This window comes from Dasypus novemcinctus, chromosome 30 (genome assembly GCF_030445035.2).
Source record: "Dasypus novemcinctus isolate mDasNov1 chromosome 30, mDasNov1.1.hap2, whole genome shotgun sequence".
Lineage (NCBI taxonomy): Eukaryota > Metazoa > Chordata > Mammalia > Cingulata > Dasypodidae > Dasypus > Dasypus novemcinctus.
In genome coordinates this window covers 18,556,656-18,584,577 of record NC_080702.1, presented here as the reverse complement: position 1 = coordinate 18,584,577, position 27,922 = coordinate 18,556,656, and the positions used below count along the sequence as shown (strand labels likewise).

The 27,922-nt window shown below is 41.8% G+C and overlaps 1 pseudogene; it reads right to left on the bottom strand.

Annotated features, from left to right (window-relative positions):
* Positions 1–388: 388 nt before the first annotated feature.
* LOC111764552 (uncharacterized) lies at positions 389–22,058 on the bottom strand (annotated as a pseudogene).
* Between the last annotated feature and the right edge of the window lie 5,864 nt (positions 22,059–27,922).

Here is a 27,922-nt window from a genome sequence, read left to right as displayed (position 1 = left end):
TCTGAACAATTGATGGTTTGGGTGGAAAGGGATAAAACAAGTGGGTTCTCTTGATCTCAGCGCCTGGGTCTTGGCACCAAAAATGTTAGGTTCAGAGGGAAGTCAAGGAAGGGGGGAAGCATACTAGAAATTAGACCTGGACATGCAGTCCATTCAACCAAAACTTTGAATGAAAGAAAGAGCAGGTGGGCTGCATCTGAGTGAACAGTAGCACTAAGGAAGGGGGGAAGAGGGTTTTTATACCTCATTCTGTGGCCAGATTAGAAAGGGTTTCTGTGGCTTGACTACAAAGGGCTATGTGTGGTAGTTTATCCTAGCTTTGTAGTTTTAGGGTCAGGTCATGATAACTTGTGTTGACTTTGTATTTCCACCTGCATCTTAGGTGTTATTATTCATCTACATTCCTATCAACAGAAATGCTCAGGGAATGAAGTGGAGGCTGGAACTCTGGTTTCATACCAATTAGGAATCCATAGCTGCAGGAAAAACTGGGGTAGCAGAGAGGTGAAGAAGGGCAGGATTGGAACTGTGGGACTAACAGTCCAGTATTGTGGCATGGGTAATTTGTACTGATGTGTGTATAAATTTCATTTAGGATGAGTTGTTTATCAGGAGTCATCATAATTGCTTGTACTATTAACTGTGCACAGGAATAAGGTGGTTTAGTTTACCTTTCATTTCCTGACTGTGAGTTGTCAGCCATTAAATTGAAGTCCGATGGTAAGACAGAGTCCATTTTGTACCTGAAAGAACCCCTCCACAGGGGCTAGATGGGCAGATGTTTGCAGCCCTGATGGTTCCCATGGGCTATGGCAAGGGCCTGATCAGGTGGGCCATGGTGTCTGGAATGTGGATGGTCTGAGGTGAGATCTTGAGCTGCATGTGCTGCACCAGGGCCTCAGGTCCCTCCTGGCCCTGCCTCCTCTCCCAGGACAGCACAGTGAATGTGATCTTGAAGTTTGTGCTGGGAAACTCAAAACGGCACACGTGCAGCAGCCACAACTGTAGCAGCAGCGCCCTGAGCCTCTGGAACATGTTGTCCATGCCATTCTTGCTGAGGCAGTGCAGGTAGAAGTCACCGCTGGTGCCGACATCCAGCTAGGGCTGCAAAAGTAGGTCGGGGCAGGCCCTGTGAAGGCCACCACCATGCACACTGGGGCATGAAGATCTCAAGGTGGTGCTGGGAGATGAAGCTGGGGTGGCCCAAACTTTTGTCCACTGAGCCCTGCAACAAGTTGCACCCAGTGGTCACCAAGTTCTTCTTCATCAGGTACTGGAACTCACATCCCTCAAGTCATGCAACAGTCCAGCCACTCTGCAGGGATCCCCCACCTCCACCCTACCACCATATCTTGTGTGCAGGGGGCCCAGATGGGCAGCGCCATGGCAGTTATGCTGAGGCCTGTGCATTCTCCTCACTACTGCTGCCATGCTCCAAGGTGAAGGACCCTCAATGTAGTTTTTTTTTTGAAGTTTATATATTTCTCTCCACCACAGCCCCTTATTTGTTGTCTGCTATCTGTGTCCATTTGCTGTGTGTTCTTCTCTACTTGTATTCTCATTAGGTGGCTCCAGAAACTGCTCCTGGGACCTTCTGGAGAGGGAGAGAGGCTATCATTCTCTGTGCCACCTCTGCTCCCTGTTCTGCTACATTTTTCACTACCTCTCCTCTGTGTCCTTACTGTATCATCCTGCTGCACAAACTGCATCTGCCGGCACTCATGCACAGGGCAGGAATCCTGTGGGGTCACTCCCATGCATGGTAGCATTCCTGCATGGGGTGGCACTCCTACATGGGAGTGCATTCTGTATGGGTCAGCTCACCATCACGAGAAGGCCCATGGCTTCAAAACCTGGACCTCCTATATCGTAGATGGGAGCCCAAATGCTTGAGCCACATCCATTTACCCCTCAATGTAGTTTTGATTTGCATATATCTAGTGACTAAAAATATTCATTATCTTTTCATGGGCTTGTTGGCCAACTGCATATGTTCCTTAAAGAAATCTCTACTCAAGTACTTTACTCATCTCTAATTAAATTTTTTAAGGGATAAGCAGTGTGTGTGTGTATACATGTGTGTTTATATATATATATATTATTTAAACTTATTAAAGCTTATATAGTTCATGTTTATATATTTGCAAAACTTAAAAAAAATCTAAAATCCTTCATGCCTCCCTTGGGAAAACCATCCATTTTTATTCTTTGTTATTCATGTTATGTTTGTTCAAATTCAAAACTAGAAGAAATGGGAGAGAAAGACTTTTTCCTTAAGTTTGGATGGGCATTGATGAGAAGGAGAGAATAACTGGAGGAAACTTTACCATCCTCAGTTTCAGTTTGTGAAGGACTGATGTGACAAGTAAAAATCAAGGGTCTTAAAATTACCCTTAAGCAGAGAGACAGGATGAAGATACCAGAAATGCAATGATAATAAGAGCTTGCATTTCCCAGAGAAACTGAACATAGGAGACATCATACCAGAACCATCTAGGAACATCTTTTCATACAGCAGCCTGAAGAGCCTTGTGTTTCTGAACTCTTTGACCTTAAACCTCAAAAAGGAATACCAGTTATAATGACATGGGAGAGGCAATACTTGCTAACTCCAAATTCTCCAGGAATTCTGAGGAATGCTGGCTATTGGCTTAATATTGTTTTGTCATTTTAATAAATAAAATACCTATCATGTGTGTATAATAAGTGCTTATTAAATAGGAAGCTTTTCAACCATTAGTTAATTGGAACTCTCAACATATCTAACAAATTGGAAAACTATTTTGCAAATGAGGAACTTGGGGATATTATATACTAATAATTTACCTGTAGAGTATTAAAGAGTTACAGGTCATGCATATTGCTTGTCTTCTGATGATCCTCTATATGTGCTTGAAATTGGTGAGAAGGAAAGTTGTAGCTATTCTCAAGTAAAAATTTTATTAATAACCATTTAGAAGTCAGCAGTTTATTGAAAGTTATATTGGAAGCTACCAGCTCATTCAAGGAATGGCTAGGATGTTTAACAGAATGCCTCATGAGTTATTCTATTACAATAAAGTTAAAATGTGTTCAGAGTGTGTATATCTCTGTGAATATATGGGAAAGGCATATTCTGTATCAGCCAAGAAAACATTTGTCTCAAACAACAAGCACAATCTGAGCTTTCCATAAATACAGCATCTCATTCCCAGTCATGCCATCCTGATCATCATCCCTTAGACATGGGTAGGCATGGCCCTGGATTAACTATAATGTCTACTAAATTTAATCTTTCCATTTGTTTAGGTCTCCTTTGATTTCTTTTAGCAATATTTTATAGTTTTCTGAACACAGTTACTTTACATATTTGGTAAAATTTATTCTGAAATAATTGAGTCTTTTGTTGCTATTGCAAATGGAATTTATTTCCTGATTGCTTCCTCAGATTGTTCAATAACAGTGTACAGAAACATTACAGATTTTTTCCATATTGATCTTGTATCCTACCAATTGCTGAAATCTTATTAGCTCAAGTGGCTTTTTTGTACACATTTCAGAATTTTCTAAATATAGAATAAGGTCATCTGTGAAGAGTGAGAGTTTTACTTCCTCTTTTCCTATTTCAAGGCATATTTTCTTGTCTAATTGCTCTACTTAGAACTTCTAGTACAATATTGAATAACAGTGATGACAGTGAGTATCCATGTCTTTTTCCCAATCTTAGAAGGAAAGTTTTCAACCTTTCACCTCTGGGCTTAATGTTGGGTATGGGTTTTTAAATATATATCCTTTTACATATTGAGGAACTTTCCTTCTGTTCTTATTTTTCAAATTACTCTTTATCAGTAAGGGATGTTGAATTGTTTCAAATGTCTTTTCTGCATCAAGATGATCATGTGAACCCACTGATGTCAAAAAAATGTGACCTTTGTAAACACCTTTTCTACTCCTGTGGCCCAGTGTCCTCTTGGTGGGACTGTGTATTTTTTTTTTTAAGATTTATTTATTTATTTAATTCCCCCCCCCCCCGGTTGTCTGTTCTCTGTGTCTATTTGCTGGGTCTTGTTTCTTTGTCCGCTTCTGTAGTCATCAGCAGCATGGGAAGTGTGGGCGGCACCATTCCTAGGCAGGCTGCACTTTCTTTCATGCTGGATGGCCCTCCTTATGGGCGCACTCCTTGCGTGTGGGGCTCCCCTACGCGGGGGACACCCCTGCATGGCAGGGCACTTCTTGCGCGCATCAGCACTGCACATGGGTCAGCTCCACACGGGTCAAGGAGGCCCAAGGTTTGAACCGCGGACCTCCCATGTGGTAGACGGATGCCCTAACCACTGGGCCAAGTCCGTTTCCCTGTGTATTCTTAAAATTCTAAATAAACCTATTTCTTCCAGGATCAACATCTTGTTAGCCATATAGGGACTTCATCCAGCTTCATACAGGATGCCAGATCTGTCTTCTTCCAATCAAGATAGAGTAGCAAGGGAGTTCTATGCCTTGTCAGGCAGGGTCTGCAAGCCCCTAACCAGCAAGAAGCAGTTACAGAAAAAAGATCGTTTTCCTTCAGCACCCCTTTAAGATTAAAGGCATAGAACTCTCTGAGGGGGTAATGAAGCAGGCTAGTAAGAGAGGGAATAGATGGATCTGGAACCTGATAGAGTCCACATGGACATCTGGAACCCCCAAGATGGCTGCTGGAGGAACTCCACCTGCAGGATTCTGCTACCTAGAACAAAGACTTTCTCCTGGCAACAAGAAAAAGTCCCGGATGTTCTCTAGACACTTTATCAGTGGGTCCTCACTAAGGAATTGATGAGTGGGATAATCAATCCCAAAAGCAAACAGCTGGAGCCCCCATCCCTTCAATTAGCAATGGGGCAGAATAATTAGCAATTTAAAAGCAAACCACAAGGCTTGAGTTTGCTCTCTGCCTTACTCTCTTGCCTGCGGTCCTGTCCTGCCCTCTGTATGCTGCTGTCACCATTTTTCTCTGCCATGTGGCCACACAAGTAACCCTGGGGAGTTATAATCTATAATGGGGAATTGTAACTTGTAAATTAGCCCTCTTCATCCCTTTTCATTCCCCTCCTCACTACCTGGGACCCCTGCTCCGTTATTTTCTTTTGTTTTCTCCCATTTCTCTTCCCTCCCTGCCTGAATAAATTACTGGCCTAACTAAAAAAAAAAAAAGATCATGTGTTTTTTCCTTGAATTTGTTAATGTGGTATGTTATATTAATTGATTTTCTTGTGCTCAAACATCCTTCCATACCAGGAATAAATCCCACTTGATCATTATATATAATTCTTTTAATATGATGTTGGATTCGATTTACATCTATGTTTTTTTAAATTTTATTTATTTCCCCCTTTCCCTCCCCCTTCCCTGCTCTTTTTGCTGTCTTTGTTGTCTTCTCTTCTCATTTTCTTTCCTCTAGGATTCACCAGGATTTGATCCTGGGGACCTCTGATGGGGATAGTACCACCTCAGCTCTTGGTTTCTGTTGTGCTTCAACTTGACTCTCCCCTTATCTCTCTTTTGATGCATCATCATCTTTCTGCATTACTCACTTGTGTGGTGCACTGACTCACCATATGGGCACTTGTGTGGGCACTGCTGCAGACACTGGCTCACCATGCAGGCACTGCTGAAGGCACTGGCTGATCATGTGGGCCCTTGTGTGGGCACTGACTTGCCATAAAGGCATGCTTTCTCTTCTTCTTTTTCACCAGGAGGCCCCAGGGAAGGAATCCAGGTCCTCCGATATGGTAGCTGGAAGCCCTATCACTTGAGCCACATCTGCTTGCCTACATCTATGTTCTTTAGGGAGAGCATCTATTTTCTTTTCTTGTAGTATCTTTACCTGACTTTCTTATTAGGTTTATGTTGGCTTCACCAAAGGTGTTGGATAATTTTCACTCTTTCATTTTTTTGAAGAATTGAAAGATTGATGTCAGTTCTTCTTAATATGCTTGACAGAATTCATTTGAAAAGGCTTTTTGGTGCACTTATTGTTCCCCACACCAAGTCCCTTGAAAACTGGTCTGCACCACAGTAGTGGGTCACTGACCCAGTTTTGATGAGTTAAATAATAACAATTTTAGACTTAGAATAATTTGAACCAAGAATCAAAGAAGAACCATTACAAAAAGATGGGATACTTCAGTAAAATCCTAGGCAAGAGGGAGAAACTGCCCATCAGAGTAAATTCACCATCATAACTAGATGCCTAGACATTAGCAAAACCAATACGAGCCATTCTAAGAACCAAGAAAATATGGTTCAGTCAAAGGAACAAATCAGAAGACAAGATGAGACATAAGATTTGAAACAACTAATAAATGATCAAACAAATCTCCTAAATCAATTCAAGAAGCTGAAACAAAATCTCTCTTAGGAGTTTAATCACATTAAGAAAAGACTGGACATCTCAAAGAAAAATTTAAAAGTTTAAGTAGAAGACATAAGAGAGCTTGTGGGAATGAAAGACAATGGATGAGATTAAAAAACATTAAAGGCATACAACAAAAGATTTTAAGTGTCAGAAAAAAGGATAATTGAATTGGAAGACAGAACAACTGAAATTGAAAAGACAAGAACAGAGAGAATAGAATAGAAAAACTGAACAGGGTCTCAGGGAACTGAATGATAGCACAAAATGCACCAATATATGCATCATGGGAATTCCAGAAAGATGAGAAGGGAAAAGGTAAAGAAAGAATATATAAGGAATAATGGCTGAATATTTCCCAATTCTTATGAAAAACATAAATATACATATCCAGGAAACACAATGTATTCCAAACAGAATAAATCCATTCAGATCTACTTAGATACTCATTCCATTCAGAATGTCAAATATCAAAAGTTAAAGAGAGAATTCTGACATTAAGAGAAAAATGATCCATCAAATACAAAGGATGTCCAATAAGACAGTGTATATTTCTCTTCAGAAATTATGGAGGCAGAGACAGTGGTATAATACATTTAAGGTTAAATGGGAGAAACTGTCAACCAAGACCTCTTTATACAGCAAAATTTTACTGTTATAATGAGGGTGAGTTTAAAATATTCACAGATAAAAAGAAACTAAGATAGTCAAAAAGAGGCTGGCTTTATATGAAATAATTAAGGGAGTTCTGCAGCCTAAAGAGAGACTTGGAGGAGAGTAGAAATGAAGATTATCAGTAAGGGGAACCAAGGGTAAAAATTCAAAAATAAGATATGACATATGACAGTCAAAGGATAAAATGGACAGAGTAAGTAATGCCTTTAAAGAAATAAGATTGAAAGTTAGTGAATTAAAATTCCCAATAAAAAAATACTGGTTAAGAGCCTGGATTGAAAAATAGAATCCATCCAAATGCTGTCTAGAAGAGACTAACCTTAAACCCAGAGGTTCAAATAAGATGAAAGTGAAAGGTTGGAAAGAGATATCTCACAGAAGGTGAAAGCAAAAATGAGCAGAGGTAGCTACAATAATATTGGACAAAGTATATATTAAATGCAAAAATATTATAAAATAATCAGAAAGCCATTATATATTGATAAGAGGTGTAATTCACCAGGAAGAGATAATAATCATAAAAATCTGTGCACCTAACAAAGGTACTGGAAAATACATGTGGCAAACTCTTGCAAAACTGAAGGGAGAAATAGATAAATGTACAACAACCATTCTTCACTCACATCAACAGATAGAACAACCAGACAGAGGATCAACAGGGAAAATGATGATTAATGAATTAGGCTTAGAAGTCATATGCTGAGCATTGCTCCACAAATCAACAAGATATAAAATCTCCTCTAGTGTTCCTGGACATTTCTGCAGATCAGAGAAGTTGCTCTGATGGCACATTTATTTGGACTTATCCCTAGCATCAATACTGAGGACCAGCAATTTCCCATTGTTTAAGCCAACCCAAAGCATGTTATTTGCTTGAGCAGCCAAGAAATCTAAAGCAGATTTTGATAACAGGAGACTGGAGTGCTTCTCAGGCAAATACAAAAACATGGAAATGGCTTTGAAGTCGGGTAATAATAGACGCTGGGAGAATTATATGGTGCTTGAAAGAAAAATTCTAGACTAATGTCAAAAGACTGCAAGCAAGAAAATCTCATCCATCAGCCCTTAGGGAACACAGCCCCCTCTCAATTAGAGTTGGAGAGGATCTCACTATCCCAGAATCCTCAGGATTGAGGAACGTACTTTGGACTAAAGTAGACTTAATGGTATTCTACAATAGACTTGTGATTATAGCAATGGAAGAACTTCTATCATTGTTATGGATGCCAAGGACACTGAAGGTTCTGAGGACAGGGAGAGAGAAAAGCTGGTGTAATGCAGGGCATTTTTGAAACTTGGGAATTGTCCTGAATGACATTGCAATGACAGATGCAGGCTACTATATATTTTGCCATAACCTACAAAATTGGTTGGGATAGAGAGTAAACTACAATGTAGACTTTAATCCTCACTTAGTGCCATTGCTCCAAAATGTATTCATCAATTGCAATGAAAGTACCACACTAATGAGGGGCATTAATGTGGGAAATTGTGGGAGATGTGGGAAGTGAGGCATTTGGGGATCTACTATATATTTTTTATGTAGCACCTATGTAATCTAAGTATCTTTTTTAAAAAAATTGTTGGTATAAATATGGGTGCTAAGGCACTTCCAGGGAACCTTGGACAGAACTGATGAATGTGTTATTGGAATCTGAAATAAAGGCATTCCATGTTTTAAGTGGAAAGAACTTGGATAAATCAAGCTCTGACATCAGAGGGAAAGCAGAACTTGAAAGCATTGCATTAGAATATTACAGCTTATAGTAAAATGTGAGAGGAAAACAATAATTGTGTACTCCATGATTATGTTAAAAGTGTTGTTTATGAGAGACCTTCACGAGCTTCCAAAATGGAAGTCTTCAGAGAAGAGGATTCCATGTGGTGGTTTCACTGAATATAGAGCCAGTCAGTCATTTCAAATGAAGCGGGAATGGGAAATGCAGTTATGTAGGAAATAAAGTTCTATTGTCTGATGTTTTGGATCCATTGAACTACATGTAAAGCTGACAATTTATTTTTGTGAAATTTGTATCCTCAAACACTGCCAGCAAGGACAGAAAGGGACAGAGAATGGACATATTAAGGATGAATGACTTCATGGGCAGAAACAATTAAACACAGGTCTGGACCAAAGATATATCCTCATTACAAAAGAGTGGACCTCCCAATTATTTGAAAATGGTGAATATTCCACAGCAATTGGAGGGGGCAGGTGACCCACCCATGCACTTGGAGGTGGCATGACATCTGCCCCATTTTTAAAATAGAGTGCTTCCACCCCAAAGCTCAGAGATTTGGGGGCCTGTGCCCCAGGGTTAGCAGAGAGCCTGACCACCATCCTGATGCCCATAAAGGGTGAAGTCTTCACCCTAGCTTTTGGGGAAACCATGGACACTCTACAGGCACTTAAAAGGTGTCAGAATACTAGTCCATAAGACCTGGTGTAAGGGCCATGGATCAACAGGTGACTCTCAGACCTTGAAATCTAATGGAATTTGCCCTGCTAGGTTGCAGAATAGTTTGGGAGCAGTGATCCCTGTTTCCTTCCAATTTCTCCCTATTAAAATGGGAATACCTATCTTATGCTTGTCCCTCCACTGGATATTTGAATAAGATAACTTGTTTTTAAGATTTCACAGATTAACAGACCAAGGGGAATTGTGTTCCAAGACAGACCACACTCATAACTAGTTTTTAATAGATTACTGAGCATTGTTTCTGAAATGACTTAAAGCCTTTGGTATGTTATGTTGGAATGACTATATTTTGCATGTGGAAAGAAAACAGGTCTTTTGGGGTCCAGAGGGTGGAGTGTGCTCATTTTCTGCTATGTGCCTCAGTGCCATATGTTATTTGTTTAAATTTATTTTTTATGTATTTGTATATTTTTAGTATTTTTATCGCTTTTTGAAGATACATATCACACAAAAAAATGTTACATTAAAAAATATGAGATCCCCAAATACCCCACATCCCACACCCCCCCACTCCTCCCACATCAACAACTTCTTTCATCATTGTGGCACATTCATTGCATTTGGTGAATACACTTTGGAGCACTGTTGTACTGCATGGATTATAGTTTATATGGTAATATACACTCTCATCCAATATTTTCACTAGATCATGGCAAGATATATAATGTCCAGCATCTGTCCCTACAGTATCATTTAGGACAAACCCAGGTACCAAAAATACCCCCACATAACAGCTCTTCTTCCCTCTGCCTGTCCTTAGCCACTACTATGGCCACTTTCTCTATATCAATGCTACAGTTTGTTTCTTCCATTACTAGTCACAATAGTTCTATAGTAGGATACCAGCAAGTCCAGTCTAATCCATATTTTACTCTTCCATCCTGTGGACCCTGACATGGTGATGTCCACTCCACCTCTATATCAAGAGGGGACTTAGATTTCACATGGTTGATGGATGTGATTCTCTTGCTTGGAGTTGTAGGTACTCTCAGTTCCCTGGTGTAGTGGATGTAGTGGATGACCATCTTCACCTCTTTGTTAGTGGACCTGGGTAATTCCAAAAAACTGGAGAATAAGAGTTATAACACTGCTGAGGCTCAGAGTCCAGCTGGCACGTGGTCAACCCAGAGATTCAAGTATCCTGATTATACACCAACCCCAGGACCAACTACAGGTTCAGTGACAGAGGAAGCATGTGTAGAAAGGTCATATCAGAGTCCAACTCCATCACTCTCAGGAAACAAATTCCAAAGTAGGACCCACTGACAAGGGACTGAACTCCACAGCCCTCTGTCATGGCCATAGATCCTGTTTATCTCTGTAAACCTCACGAGCATCAGAAGATCAAAATTGCATCTACTTTGGGTGTTTCTGGGATCCTCCTGAGGTGTGCATAAGTGCAACCCCCCTGATGACTTCCCAACTCTTTTTTGAAGACTCTTCACCACATAAGCTCATTTATCTTTACCATTTACCCCATTTACTCAAGGTCTTTCTCTAGTTCAGTCACCAGTTATTGATTGTTAGTAATCCCTTGGTGCCAGGGAGGCTCATTCCTGGGAGTCATGTCCCATGTTGGGGAGAAGGCAATGCATTTACATGCTAAGTTTGGCTTAGAGAGTGGCCACATTTGAGCAACATGGAGGTTCTCAGGAGATAACTCTTAGGCACCCTGCAGCTCTAGGCCTAGTTGAAATTTCAGACACACCAGCTCATAAGCAGGATCAAGTGTTTGGCATAGGACCATTCTTCTTCAATGATCTTTGCCCTTGCACTTGGGGGATTGCTGCTGTTCCATTGGGGTATGTGACAGAGCTCCTCTGCTTAGGAACTCAGCATACCCTCAGTTGTTGTTTGTAACTGTAACTACTATGAAAATACCCAATTAATATCTGAACATTTTTATAAATCCTATATATATGCCCAGGATAACTACCTCCCAACCATGTGTCCCCCATCAATAACATCCTACACCAGTGTCCCTCCCCTGCCATAGTTAAACCCCTCTGTGGTCCAATACTTCTTCAAAAATGAAGCCTACTATATTGTCAAATTCAATTAATAGGAAAATGAAAGCGTAATGATAGGTTTAAAGATTCAAAACAGAATACATACTACTTTAGAAAAAACAAAAATAAGTAAAATAATTTGGGGTGTTAAAAAAGGAAAAATATCATAAAACTTGGTTTTTCACATTTTGCCCTTCACCACTGTAATGTGTTGCCATGTATGTACAGTGGCTAGCAATTTCTTTCATTTCTTCCTCCTTGCCTACATCTTTTAAAAGAATTTTTAATTTTGTCTTCAAAAAAGTTTTTGATCACAGTAAAGTCACATATACAGTATCTGGGACTCCCATGTATCCAACATCAAACTCTTTTCCCCCTTCCCAGCAATGATCTTTTTACATGTTCATGTTATATTTGCTGCAGCTGATGTACAGGTATTGAAACGTAGCTACCAATCATGGTTCCATTTTGGCTTATATTACAATTTATATTTTAGACTAAAATTTTCTATATTTTTAGTTACCTTATGGTTTACATTATGATATACATGTTAGCCTATAGACTTCTATACATTTTTGGTGAAATTTAACATGTCCTATATCCATCATTGCACAATCTTCTGAAACACTTCCATTGTCCCCCAGTTAACCTACTTCCATCTATTCTATTCATCTCTCCCCCTCTCCTCAGGGCCCATAGTGACAACCAACCTCCATGGCTTCAAGTTCCAGATTCACAGATACTTGCAACAATGCTGAGGTCTTGACATATTAGACTGACCTCCTCAATTAGGTGCCACCATTTCTCTCAAGAGACACAATTCCCTGATGCTGATGTTGATGTTGGAGAACATCATGCCTCCCCAGGATGTGTATACATCTTTCCACTCCTTGTATGAGTCTCTACCCAATGATTTAACACACTCCCTAGAAGCCTGCTCCTGTGCCAAATAACCCCCTTAACCACCTTAAACAGGTAATCATTCCTTATTATATTTTCCAAAGAGTTTTCTCAATGTTATAGTTTCAACCACATACCCAACAATCACCCATGTTCAACTGTTCCCCCAACCCTACCCCCAGTTCCTTGGGCCATCTGACCCATTTCATTCCTGTGAGTGTGAAACAAGTATAAGTAGGGCACTCTGATGCATTACTTCAGTTAAGATGTGGCCCAAAATAATCATGATGGATCTTAAGTCTACTATTGGAGTCCTTTATAATCAGAATGAAATCCAAATTGATAGAAATTCACAGGAACCAAGATGTTGAAGGTCATTGGAAAATGGAAGGAAGTGGAGTGGCCAGGAGAGGTGTCCATGTTCATTGCTATGTGACAGAGAATCCCAGAACCAAGGATTACTGGTAGCAAGCCATAGAATGCCTGTCTTGAGAAGAAAGAATCATCCTAATGACCCCTTGATTGTTATTTTTCCTCACCTCAGTGTGATGGCTAACAAATTCCCATTGTTTAAGCCAACCCAATGCATGGTATTTGCTTGAGAAGCCAAGGAAATAAAGACAGCGTTTATGATCCAGAATTTATAACAAAAATCTACACCTCAACAACAAAAACAAACAATCCAATCATATACTGGGCAAAATATTTCAATAGACCCTTCTCCAAAGAGTATTTACAAATGGACATTAAACACATAAGCAGAGGTTCACCATCATTAGCTATTTGGGTAATGCAAAGCAAAACCTCAATGAGATAACACTTCACAAACACTAGAACAGCCAGTAATGAAAACAAAGAAAACAACAAATGTTAGGATGTGGTTAAACAGGAGCACTCATTCATTGTTGATGGTACTGTAAAATGGTATAGGTGATGTAGAAAACATGTTTTTGGTTCCTCAAAAAATAAAGTATAGAATTACAATATTATCTGGGGTTGTGTTTTGAGACTTTGTGAACCCAGAAAATTATGTTCTCAAGTTAACTCATTCCTCTCCATGGACACCCATTGTATGTGGTGCCTTTTAAATTAGATTTAGTTAAGGGACCTTGATTGAATTGCTTTAGGACCTTTGGACCACACCAGAGAGGCATGATCCAGATTAGGTCTCTGCCCTCTTGCTGAGGTCTTATATAAAATGAGAACTGAAAAAGAAAAACCCAGAGAAAGGCAGCCACCTCTTCACCCTGCCAAGTGAGAGAAATGACTCCTGAATTGCCTACAGATGCAGAAAGTCAGAGAGTCTCTGAGAGGTTGAGAGAGATTTCAGAGAGTGGATTCAGTGAGGAAACTGAAAAATCTGGCACCCAAGACGCTAGGCCCATGGATCAGCTCAAAGCTAAAAAATAAGGTGACCCTGGAGGAGAAGGTAGAGACTGGCAGACCTATCCTTTTGCCTTACTATATGGCATGACTTCAATATCTGCACTGATTTGGACATTTTCACAGCCATTGAATTGTAAGCTTTACCCTAATAAATCCCCATTATCAAATCCAATCAATTTCTGCTATTTTTGCATTGGCAGCTTTGGCAAACTAAAACACTTGGCAATCCCACTTCTAGTATATTCACAAAAGAATTGAAGTAGGGACTTGAAAAGTAGGGACCCAAACATATCAGTAGGGACACTGATGTTCATAGCAGCATGATTTACAATTGCTAAAATGTGGAAGCAACCCAGGTGTCCATTAACAAATAAAACAACAAATGAAAGTATAAATAAAATGTGGTGTCAACATACAATGGAATATTATTCATCCATAAAAAGGAATGGAGTTCTAAAACATGCAGCAATATGGTGAACCTTAAAGACATATGTGAGTGAAATGAGTAGGATACAAAGGACAGATATCATATGAGCTAACTAATATGAAATAATTAGTATAGGCAAATTCATAGGCTCAGAATCGGGATCATATATTAGCAGGGGCCAAATTGGGGATAGGAAATGGGGAGTTAAAGCTTAACTAATCCAGACTTTCTATAGCAGGGAATAGAAAAGTTTTTTTAATAGATAATGGCGATAGTAGTAAAATCGTGAATGTAACTAACACTACTGTATTATGTATTTGAAGGTGGTTAAAGTGGAAAATTAGAGATTGAATTTTTCACTGAAACAAAAAATTATACAAACATAGAACTTTTTAACCTAGTGCACTATAATGTAAGCCATGGACTATAGTTAATACTACAATTATAAAAATAATCTTTCATTAATTATAATAAATGTACCACAGAAACGCAAAGTGATAGTAATGGGAGTGGCACATGGGAGCCCTGTATTCTCTGTATGATTTGTTGTAAACCTAAGAAATCTCTAATAAAATAATATTTGAAAATACAGAGTGAGGCTGGAGATATGCCTATAGGACACAAAAAAATTTATTGGGTGGCACTTGGACAAGTTTGTAGGGCAAAAATTCCCTGACAGCAAGAGATCTTCCAGAATCATTGGTGGATGTGTGGCCACCACCCAGAATGGGTGCAGGCCAAGGGAACTCCCAGTTGAGAGGATAAATGGAGAAGGGATAACAAGCCTAGGTGAGGTGACTCAGCAGCATGGTGGGAAATCTCATGATCAGAGGGCTCCAAGGCAGCAGCTGTTTGTGGTCTTTTATAGCTACAGGGTTTGTCTTAACTATGGTTAGCAGATGTTGGGTGCAGTTCTGCAAAGTAAGCAGGCTTTACCTGGCCTATATTTAAACAATTGGATATGTAAATTTTGAGTTTGGTGTACTAATGTTCTTTCTTTGCTGTGAATATGTAAATAAGTCAGGAGGCACAGAGACCATCTATGGCTCTTTTATGAAATTATCCATCTCTAGGACCCATGTTGTGTTCTTATCTATGTGGTAGGTTATTTCATAATTTCTGCATTTGAAGACAGTGATAAAGCACCCTAATCACCAGGAATCTTATACACAAACTAGGCTTTCAAATCCTGTCCCCAGCCAATTTGCTCATTTAATGGGGGAAAAGTCAGGAGAATAGTTCAGAAAATTTTTATTTGATCAATCTGTATAATCAATAGAGTGAAATTATGGCCCCTTGGTTCATTTCCCTGGCTATCTGTAAAACATGATGAGTGTTATCTATTCACATGAAGAGTAAGCAGAGGTCTCCCTTGGAGTCTAAAAACTATTCTAGAGCTATGTGGTCATCTAATACTATGGCTCCTAAAGAACAATGGGATTTGGTCAAGAGAGCCAGCCACTGGGCAATATTTTTAATGTGTGCATAAATCTTTAGATATGTTTACCTGTTTTAATTTTCAATTTTATGTGATATTTTGCACACATATTATTCCTACTCCCCACATCAGTGATTCTAGGGTGGCTAGTACCATGAGTCTATAAGGGCAGCTCATTTTGACATTGGAGAGTTGTAGTATGATTTCTTGGGGAAAAGTTCTGTATCTGAGTAAATATCTATGACAATTTTGAATAAACAAAACTATAGGAAATATTGTCCAGAGTGGGACTAGGTGAAGATTGTGATAGGGAAAGCCATTCACATGTCCTACATGACTTCCTTTCAGTACTTGACCTTGTCCCTGGGGTATTCCCTCCATGACCCTCCCCTCCTAATCCCCACTTTGTTGGCCTCTCTGTTTCTTCCCTATCCATCCAGTTCTCCTCCTCCACACTCAATCTTGTGCTCAGTACTGCATGGCTCCCTTCTCTGCAGCCCTCCTGTTGTTTTCTTCCAGGGACTGCAATTCACATGCTCAGTTTTGCCCAGTCCCTTTTCCCCTGCCCATTTCTTCCCACCTACAAAATCTGTCCTATTTCATACACACCATAGGCACACACATATTTATGTACACATATACATACACATATTATAGTGTATAGCATGGGTTTAGTTCTTCAACATATTTTTTAGGTTTGTAAGTTTTTGAGATATTTTTAGGTAGGTAAATGTACATCTGTCTCATTATTATATCTTTTAAAAATAAATGTTAGATTTCTTTTCTTCTTCATTTTCTTTTAAATGTTACATTTAAAAAATATGAGGTTCCCATATAGCCCCCATCCCATCCACCCCACCCCTCTCACATCAACAACCTCTTCTATCATCACAGCACATCCACTGCACTTGGTGAATACATTCTGGAGCACCTCAGCAGACTTGCAGCTCTACCCTCTAGTTTGTTGGACTTAACCAGGCCAGCTGACAAGGAGGTGAATAGGGTCAACCACCACACCAGGGAGCCAAGAGTGCCTACAACTTCAAGCAGGAGAATTGCATCCATCATCCATGTGGAATCTAAGGCCCCTCTTGATGTAGAAGGAGACTGGACATAACCATCCCAGGGTCCACAGGATCAAGGAATAGAGTATGGGTTAGAGTGGACTTACTGGTGTTCTACTGGGGAACTATTGTGATTGGTAAGGGAAAAAATTGTGGTAGTGATGTGGAGAGGGTGGCCACAGTGGCTGCTGATGGTAGGGAGATGGAAGAAGAGATATGGTGTGGGGGCATTTTCAGGATTTGGATTTGTCCTGGGTGGTGCTGCAGGGATGAATGCTGGACATTGTGTATCCTGCCGTGGCCCACTGGGTGGACTGGGGGAGAGTGTGGACTACAATGTGGACCACTGTCCCATCATTTTTAATTACCACATAGTATTCCATATAATGTATGGCTGTCATTTATTCAAATACTCCTTGTTGATTGGCAAGTACATAATAACTTCTATTTTGGTAATACAACTCTTTTAACTTTGAATAAATTTGCATGCTTCTTTGTAGATATGCTCTTATTTTTCATCAGGCAAGGTATATAAATACATTTAAAAATTGTTCATTCCAATAGCAATGTAATTTTTCCATCTGATACATATAGGCATCAAATATTCATGGTTGATGCATTATGGCTGCTCTGAAGAATGCCTTTGCAAGTTTGATTTCCAACTAACACAATGTGAATGTCCTGGGACATTGACCCTCTGTCAAGGGCTCTGAAATTTATTGAGGATTTTCTGGCCTCTAATTGTATCTTTGACACGGATTAAGACTTGGCCTTGGGCACAAATGTTCTCTTAGCTAAATGATCACTGTTATTTCAACCTGACAAAATATCCTTTTCTCAGTAAGGGACAGCTGTTAAGATAAGGAAAAAATGAGAGCAGAGAAGATAACACTATCTCAATCTACATGGAAGGCACATGCCCCTCTTTCTCTAACCTTCTTTCTCTGTAGTCAACTCAGAGAAAGGAATTCAGGTGTCCTCAACCTAAGCCTTTTCTTTTCATATGTATCTTCCTCCCATTTAACTATTACCTTGCAAGAATATTCCAAAAGCATTTGAAGGAAACCCTGCTTTCCTCAAAGTTTTGTCCTTCTGAAGACCCTCCAGTGCCACAGGACCTGGTATAAATCCTTCAGGCTACCATTCTCCTGTAACGTACTTCTTCCCCACTCCCATCCTTCTGGCAGACTTGCTCCAATCTGAAGGTCTCCGCACTCTTTCACATGGGAACTACATTCACTGCCACTTTGATGCTCACACTTATGGTTTCTGCTGCCTAGAATCTTCCACCTGCTTGCTTACCATACCAAGCCCTTCAGAACCATTTTCAGACATTCCCCCAAAACCAGATAGTTGTTTGGAAACATCATTACTTTTGTATATACTTCTATACATAGGCAACCATTGTGTTGGGTTAAGAAATGACTCTTTCAAATGTTATTTGGGAATATACCTACCCAAATTCCTGAGGTGACAGCCTTGCCTTGAGGAGGGTCTTGTGACCTCTAATGCCAGGGAGGTCAGATGGTCAGATACAGCTCCTGGACAGGTTTCTGATACTGAAGTGCACATTTGCTCTGTTTGATGGTTACACTCATGGAGTCTAATAGACCTGGTAATGGGGCTCGCTAGTTTGGTCAAGCAAGCACTGGTTTAAGTGTTACAGTGAGGACATTTTGTGCACTTAAATCATTAATAAATTGGCTTCATTTACTGTCAGTTCCATCTACAATCCACTAAGGAGATTTCCTTGAGAAATGAGAGATGTTTCATCCAATCAGATGAAGACATTACATGCAGAATTGATGAATTCAGCAATCAGCAGAGAAATGATATCACTATCTTAGCCATCCATTTCCCCCACAGGAATTCATCTTGTCCTTCATTGGAGTTCCTGTTTTGCAGCTTGCCTTGTGGAACTTGGATTTGTACAATCCCATTGCTGCATATGACAATCTAATAAAATTTCATAATATTTATAGATATCTCCTATCAGTTCTTTTTCCTTAGAGAACATTGACTAATACACTCTGGGAAAGGAGGCTTGTGTATTTGCTTCAGTAAGCAAATAAAGGTTCACTGGCCCTTCCCAATTCTCCTGCATACAATAAATTGCTCCCCTGCTTGAGTTCTTTCTTGAAGGACCATGTTAGAGCAGGTAGCTTATTCAAATCAACACAATATAAGAACCAGAAATCATCTCCCTCTCTGATGTAGAAACAGGATTTAATATGATATTGAAGTATAGGATTTGCTATTTACAAAGAATAAGCATTACTCCTTCACAATAGATAATTTCTGGTTTGTTCATACAAAAATTCAATAATCCTCTCATCCTCTCAAATATAGCTTCCCACAAACCTCATTTCAGGTGGTCCTATAAACCCCAGGAAGCAATGGCATATACTTCCTGTGAGGCTTGGATTGACTCCTTGATACAAAGTTATTGGTATGCAGGAAATGGCAGGTCAAGCCATGCCTCTTGAGCAGGTAGACTGGAAGAACTCCCTGCCTTGTGGTTACTCACAGCAAGAAAAAACTTCCTTTTTGACCTATTTTCCACCACTCTCCTCTAGCCTATAGCCTTCTATAGGGCAATTCTGAGCTGAAATTCCTGTTCCTGCCTCAAATGTCTTCCTCTCTTTCTAGATCCTTACCCCTTCTTGGCCTTAGTCTTCCTTTTCTGTAGCATGTAGTTCCACCCACTCTCTCCCTCTCACCACACTGGTGATGGAAGAAAAGAGAAGTTTAAAAAACTAACTTCCAGGGAGTCAGGAATGTTATCCAAGGTTAATGCTTGAGAGAGCATGATCAGTTAGTCAAAACAGAAATAAAGGTATCATTTAGGCTCAGGGACATACTATGTGCTTTCACATGCACTGTTTTCCTCACTCATTGGGGATAAGAAACAGGCATGGAGGTTGTAAGTAACTGCTCCATGGATCCAGTCCAGACTTCCTGGCTTTGTGTCTCTGCTGCATCCTATATGTGTGAATTTAATATTTATTTGCATCCACAGAAGTAATGATAATTGTGGATGCACAACACATCTTCTGCAAGAGGAGCCTGTGGGCTTGGCCTCATGGCCAATGGCCAAGTAGAGAAGAGTAAGAGAGGAAAGTGAATGATCCTTTAGGGAGAAACACCAGAAGATTCTTCTGGCCATCAGGGGATTCAGGGTAGAGGTCATGTGGATTTCCTGATCATGATTGGAGACATTGGCAACCTAAGTGTGGAGTGAGATGGTTTCATCCCCACTGTTGAAGTCAGAGCCATGCTGGGGCTGAACACCAGAGTGGGAAATGTCACTACTGATGGGTTTGGTGCTGAGTCCCTAGTGTCTGGAAGGAAGTGTGGCACACTGGAATCCTTCATAAGACCCCATCCACACTCTCATACTCCCACTGCCCTTTAGGCTCTGGGACTCCTGCCATGTGCTCCCTCAGTCCACAGGAGCCAAAGACACCACCCACTAGAGGGATCACTCAGTATCAAACATTTTCTTCAGGGCAAAACAAAGGCTAGAATAATGGGACAGTCATCCCTGTCATAATGCTGGTCGGGAGTGGAGTAAGGACAATGACACTAAACTATCAATTACCTGAGCCCTATCATAGCCCAAAGAAACACTGAGTTCCAAGGCAGATGCATTTGCCTGCCCTGGATTGGGCTCCTGGGAGGTTTTGGCCTGAAGTTTGCTGTTGGTTGACAGGAATGGGGGCCCAATTCACAAGACATGTGGTAGTTACAGAGCAGGTTCTGCTGTGAGTCTACCAGAAGATACAACTCAGGATTCCCTCCCAGAGTCTCACCTGAAGGAGTCTTACTGGAGCCCAAGGGCTGTTCAGGCCACAGGACTCATGAATACCAATGCTTTGGCTACACTTGCATGGCCTCCCACAGGCTGGAAGATGCTGATTCCAAGCAAACCCTCAAGGGCACACCTTCTACCTAGCAGGTGACACTCACAGGGAGGAGGATTTTATTGCAACCAAAGAATGGAACAGAGGTAGGAAGTAAGTGCACTGTTCTAAGACTTGCCAACAAAGGACTGTGCCACAGACAGGGAGAGTCTGGGGACAGTGTAGGGGACATGAGCACAGATTCACATCCTAAAGACTAATTAAAACAGAAGATTGAGATCCAGAAATTGGGGTGGGGACTTCCCCTGGGTGGTCTATTCTGGACACCTTAATCCATTGTTCTACAACACCAGCCCTAGCTTTGTATTTCAGACTCTGGTCCCCAAGGCAGGTGGTGATGATGCAGTTGATCACATGTTTGAACTGTGTGGCATTGGCATGGATGAAGGGTGCCAGGTGCTCCTTGCCCTTCTTGTGGTGCTGGAACCAGATCTAACCCAGAAAATTAAAGGATACCACCTTCTTGAACAGCTTCTAGGGAGGATGGGAGTGTCACTCAGTCATGAACCTCCCAAATTCAGATTCCAATCCCCAAGCCATATTCTCATTTGCAACTCTGCAGGATGAGAGTAGTAACTTAACCTGGTGGGGTTTTCTGACTTTAGTTCTCTACCCTTCAAGTTGAGCAGTATGTGTGAGAACCAGGATACTTTCAGGAGAACAGGAGAACCAGGGAGGTGAGTACTGTAACTTCCTCAAGTCCATCCTCAGTCCTTCAATGCATCACATGAGGAGACAGCAGCTCCTGCCCCTTCTGATATTACCTCTGGTGCCTCACTTTTGTTCAGATGTCCATTCCCCCTTGGTTCTACAAACAAGGACTTAATTTGTATGCCTGCCTTCATGTCTAATATCCATCAGTGTCTGACAAGTCTTCATCTCTTCTATCTCTATGATTAGTTTCCTATGATCTACTAAAAAACGGGGAGCATTAGAAACTTTCCACTTTAATTAGGGTGGAGAATGGTGGATCTGTGATTTGGACTCAGGACTGTGGACCTCAGTTCAGGGAATGGCCAGTCTGGGAGAGCAGATTCCAGAGAAGACCCCTACCTCCACCTTGCTGAGCCCAGCTGCTCATTATATCCATCAGTGTCATTGTTCTGCCACCAGCTTGGGAGGGAATGTCAGGAAGTGAGATATCACCTGGCTCAGTGCAATCTCCAGGGTCTCAGGTGAGGCACAGGAAGGCTCTTGAGGTGAAAACAGGGATGGCATAGATTTCAGAAACAAGGTGGCAGTGGAGGTGGCATCATATCTACCAACAGTTTTGGTACTGTTACTATTATTAATGAAGTAACTGGCTCCAGTACTGTAGTTGGAAATGACACAACTCCTCGAGTTGACACTGGAGGTGGCAATGGAGCTGCCTCCAGCCCTGGACATGGTGCTTTTGCAGGTGAAGTGGATGGCTCTAGATTAGAAATTATCAATAATTGTACCTCTAGAGATAACAATAGAGGTGGCATCAGAATGTCTGCCAGGTTTGTAAATGATGTTACAGCTGGAGATGTTACAGCTCCAGCTCTGGAGTCAGCAAGCTACACCCTCTGGAGGTAACACTGGAATCAGTGAAAGAAGTGCCTGCAGCTCTAGAGTAGGCATGATATCTGGTGCCACTGATGGAAACTGCACTGGAGGGTGGCACTGAAGTGGTTTGTAACCCTGGGTCTGACATAGAGCAGGAAAAGGAAAAAGATGCAATAACAGAACTGACTTACAATGGGCCTTCCCAAATATAGGAATGATTGCACTCTCTGTACCAGCAGCCCCACCCAAGCATGCTACCCCCAGGAAGTCTTGTCAGATTTTAAGCCCTAGGTTAGTATTCTATTACTCTTTACTATGGGAACAAAGACAAACTCTGGAGGTTCCTTCTTGTGTGACCCAGTCCCATCCTCTTCTTTCCTGAGTCCGCTCCCATTGGAACATGACCTCTCTGAGGACAGGGAGGCTTTCTCTTTGCTATTTGCACAGCACTGACATACAGTTGGAGCTTCATAAAAAATGTCACCCATGAGGGAAAAGAGCCTGTTTTCCTGCCACAGCTTGCCCTGGTTCCTCAGGGCCCCTCAAACCGTTGTTTATGCACTGGTGTCATACCTTTTCCTGTTCAGTCATGTTTGAGGTTCTTCCTGCTCCTGACACTGGTCTCCCACAGCCTCTCAGTAGGTAGGTTCCCTGAACTGACTACTGAGGCAAATTTGTGAACTGCTATCTCACCACACCTCTAGATCTGTGTCCCTGGCTTGTGGTGCTGTGGAGGGGACAGCAAATCTGAGGTAGGTTTTTAGCCTCCAGGGGGCCCTCTGCATTCTGTGCACGAAAACCCTTCCACAGTTCTACTTGCATCCTGTTCTACTGCAGAGAACTGAACCTTGGCTTTTGTTCTCCAGTGGGAATCATGGGAGCCAGGGTTCTGCTCAATGTCTTCTGTCAGCAGCCCCAAACTACTCCTTCTGCCTGGGAAGGAGGCCTTCACTCCTCAACCAGAGTTCACTCACTTTTTAAGACATTCCTGGCATTCTCCTAAGCCATCACCAAAAATGTTGTCCTCTATGTATCTGGAGGGTACAACCTATAAATACTTGGGTGCATGCCCTGTTGCTGTTGTTTAGTGTTGCTGCCTGACTCCCCAACCAGTCAGGAAGCCAAGGTATACAAGGACTATTACAACTTTGTTCAGTGAAGTCAGCTAAGAGTCTTAGAAAGTGCCTTCATATAGGGATACATCCTAGATAATTGCTGAATGGAGACATTAGCTGCACCACTGCTGACAAGTAAAGGGACACCCAGCATCTCTGCCAGCTGCCGGTGATCCTGGCTCAGGCTACTTCCAATAGTGAGCTGACATAGATGGACTCTCAAACTTCCATTCAATGGGAATTCAGGATGCCAAAGGGCACTTTGAAGCAGAACTTTAAGTGGGGAGGAAATTATTACTCAGGGACAAGCCCTCCCACCAAACACCCTTTCTTTAGAGGAAGCACAAGAAAGCACCTTCAATGGTTTGTCCCATTTAGCATTGGTGAGAACCCCAGAAGGTTGTTCCTGCTACCAACCCATTTTTCAGAGGAGTAAACAGAAGATAGAAGCTTCAGAGCACCCACATATGGTGGGTAGAACAGCCAACACTGTGGAGGAAGGGCAGGTGCCCAACTTAGAAACAGCTGGTCCAGCACCTATTTGATGGAGGTGAAGCCTTGGTAGTCAGGAAGATATTTTAAGTAGTTTATGTCACCCTTCAGGATGGCAGGCACCAGGACCTACAGGAGCTCCTCACCAGTCCTATTGGTCAGTGAACACATGGTTGTTCTGGGCCTTCTTCAGTTCTCCCTTGTTTCCACACTAGGAAGAGGAAGAGCAGAAGCAGATAGTCTGCATTTGTCAGACGAATTATAGGAACATGAAACAGTGCAGATCTGTGTTGCCCAAGTCATCTGTGCCTTGAGGCAGGAAGTGGGGCAGGAGTTCCCTAGCAGAACAAGTTTCTGGCCTCAAAAATAGCATTGGTATGAGGGAGTAATTAAATTATTAGATACTTCCCATCATTCTGGTAGCTGATGAGCAGTAGGGCCTCCTTGTTTCACTGCCTGGAAAGACCATGATCCCAATGAGCCTTATAAATCATCCCCTTCCTGAGATAAGGAATTCTCAAGTGTCTGCTCAGGGTCCTAAAGGTCAGAACTTGGAGCTATTCATGTTGGGAACATGATACTCCCTCAGTCTTATGGGAGATGTGGTCAGCACCACATGGATAGAATGGGTCTGCTAATATCTCATCCTCCCCACTTTGGATACAATGCATAGAGAAGTCAGGATTATGAGAAAACCTTGGATTTCCAAACAACACAGTGATTTTTCTGACTTTCAATTTAAAGGGACTTCTGAGAATTTTCAGCCATGGTGATCTCTGCACCAACAAATGAGCAAATGCCAGGAATTTACAAGTGGGAGAAGGACTCCCACAGGGCCAAGAATCCGAACAGAAGCCTCAGGGAAGAGCAAAGTCAAATGGCTGGTTAGTGTGCTCCACTTCTAATGGGACAATTGTGATACAAAGCACCTAAGTGGTGTCATTTCCCCCCTACAACCAGATTAGCCAGAATGAAGAGAATTCTAAAAGCTGGGCCATGGGTTTGCAGGGAACTGAAACTGAATAGTTTTGTTCAAGCTTGTTTGGGTCAAGCTGTTAAATTTCCCTATGTATATGTGTGACACAGCTATCCCATTCCTGGCATTCTATCCTGGCAGGCAAGGAGAGGGAACAGTTCATTAAGACACATGAAGATATTCCCTGCAGCACTGAGGAAATGACTTCAGAAAGGAATGCCTTCAACACTTGAGAGCAGGAAGAGGCTGAACTGCTGCTATATGTAGCTTCCCTTACAGAATATTATTCAGCTGAATGAGACCCCTATTCCTGGACTGGAAAGTTGAAGGAGATGTGTTATGTTGGTGTGCATGTTATACATTCACATATCATAAAGTGAGTCCTTTTATATAATAAAATGATTCCCTTTACTTAAGAGTCAAGACCACCCTTGAAAGCAGACTTGGCCCAGTAGATATTGCACCCATCTACTGCATGGGAGGTCCATGGTTCAAACTCTGGGCCTCCTTGACTCGTGTGGAGCTGACCCACGTGCAGTAATGATGCTCACAAGGAGTGCCATGCCAGCATAGGGGAGCCCTATGAGCAAGGAGTGTGCCCCATAAGGAGAGCCACCCAGCACGAAAAAAGAAAGTTCAGCCTGCCCAGGAATGGTGCTGCACACACAGAGAGCTGATGCAGCAAGATGATGCAATAAAAAGAGACACAGATTCCCATGCTGCTGACAACAACAGAAGTGGACAAAAGAAGAACATGCAGCAAATGGACACAGAGAACAAACAACTGGGTGGGGGTGAAGGGGAGAGAAATAAAAAAAAAAAGACCACCCTTGAGACATGAAGATCTTTATTGCTTATAAAAGGTGTGAAGGACAGTCCAGTCAGCTGCTGCAGGGGATACCTGGGATCAGGGAGTGATCATAAAAGCAACAAATTGCAAAGGTAACCTTGCCTTCAGTGAGTCAAAACAATATTGACATCTCTTTTCAGATATTCCTACTAATGGCTAAGGACAGAGCTTCCCAGAGTGACAAATAGGTGAGGGATGGAGGCTCAGAAACTTTTGGTAGGGGGACTGTGGGCCACACCAATGGCAAATCCATTGGAGGGTTCCAGAGGAAAGCACGTGTGGGATCCAGGCCCTCCAACCATCCTCAGATGTCTCAGGATGGTGGTGTGGAGATGCTAACCCATGTGTTCTCACCTGGATGCAGTGCTGGCAGGGACCCTTGAGCCTCTTTTTGCTGACCTTCTGTATGGAACTTTGTAAACACGGTGCCGATAGCCAGGAAGGAATTGTAAGGAGGCTGCCTGTTGATCACTGTAGGGTAGCCCAACATAGTAACTCTGTGAACAAGTTCAGGCACATAAGGGTGACTGAATGTACTACCAGGTCCCTTGGATTGGGCACTAGGTCTAACATTAATAATGACCATTGCCTCCCTAACTACCACTTGCCTTCCAACTAGCCATCCATAACTGAGATATGAACCCAAAGGGCCCACAATGTTTCTAAATGCTGACAACCTAAATGGTTCCTGCCCAAGATGGTCTTCTTCCTTATGCTTCCCACATACTGAAAGGAGAGGGGATTTGGGACTACCCATGTAGGGTGAAAGTGGTAGCACAACTTGAATTGGATGATGCTGGGCCATGCTATATTACCTTTGTGAACATCCTGGCTAATGACCAGTGTCTTCATGGTTGAGGACTGAGCCAATGTCTACATCGATGAAAAAAGGTCATAGTCTCAGTATTCCTGAGGCTAATACTTCTGGGCCAAGGAATGCAGAAGGAGAACACCTTACTTTCTTGAGTGTCTCTGGCTAAGTGAGCAAGGTTGGGTGCTCTCTGTGGAATCTCAGTGCCAGGCTACCAGGGTTCCAAGTTCTGTTGTGCTCTATCTCCAAGGGAGTGATGTCACCTCCAAAGAAGTGAGGTCTCCATCCTTACCTGACAGCTGTCATCAAATAAGACCTACAGGAAGTTTCCTCAGGACTGCTGGCTCCTTATCCTCCCCAACCATTTCACCCTGTAAATTGGACAGAGCTTCATCTGCATATCCCTCCTCTCAGTAAGAAGTGCTAGATGCATACAGGATTCCTGGTATGAAGAGATAGAGCTGGATTCAAATCTGGCTAGTACTTCTTTTCAATTTTGTGACCCTGTTTTTGTCATTTTAACTCTCAGTGCCTCCCCAGTCTCCCCATCTACACAATGGGGAACATTCTACCTTCTAATTCCTTGGTCATCAAGTATATGTGAGATACTTACTGTAAAAGTCATGGGCTGATGTCTCAACAAGTAAAAGAAACTCATAGGTGTAAAAATTAGAAGAAGGGCTTCATAACATGGAATGCCACACACAGCATGGCTAGGTGCTGGCTGTGTGATCTATTCATTTTCATGTCTTTCATTCCCATGAACTCTATTATTTTCTATACATGTTTTCAAATTCTTTGTTCTCACTCAGTGTCTTCTTGATGTGCTTTATCTCTTTATTCATATTGTCTTTTAACTATTTATTTGGTTTTGGAAATTTGTCTGCATCTTGTTGATTATTTGTCTCAAATTCTGTGTCTCATCTAGGCTTTTAATATATTCCTTTACTTGGGCTAATTCTTCCATTTACTTCATACGGCTTGTAATTTTTTACTCTTGTCTAGGCATCTGGTTATGATAGTGAATTTGCCCTGATGCTCAATTTCTCTCTTTCATAGGGTTCTAGTGGCAGGAGGCTGTGTGTTATTGCTGTTCTTTGATTTTTGGTTCAGTATGTTCTGGGTCTTTAGGACTGTTAGTTGATCAAATCTAGGCCTTGAAACCAGTAATGGGTTGCAGACCCTCTTTCAATGCCTTGGGGAGGGAACTGTAAGGCCAGAAAAACCTCTCATTTACTTTTTTTATCCCTCCCTTGTGGCTTGCTTGCTGCCTACTCTCTGGTTCATTCACTGTGTGCTCTTCTGTGCTTTTGCTTGTCGCCCTTTCTTTGTTGCAAATCTTGCTGAGTTGGCTCTCCATGGTGCTTGCAGGCCAGGCAGAACTCTGTGGTGCTTGTGGGCCAGGTGGCACTCCATGGTGCTTGAGGGCTGGGCAGCACTCTGGGTGTTTGCAGGCTGGTGGCTTTCCACAGTGTG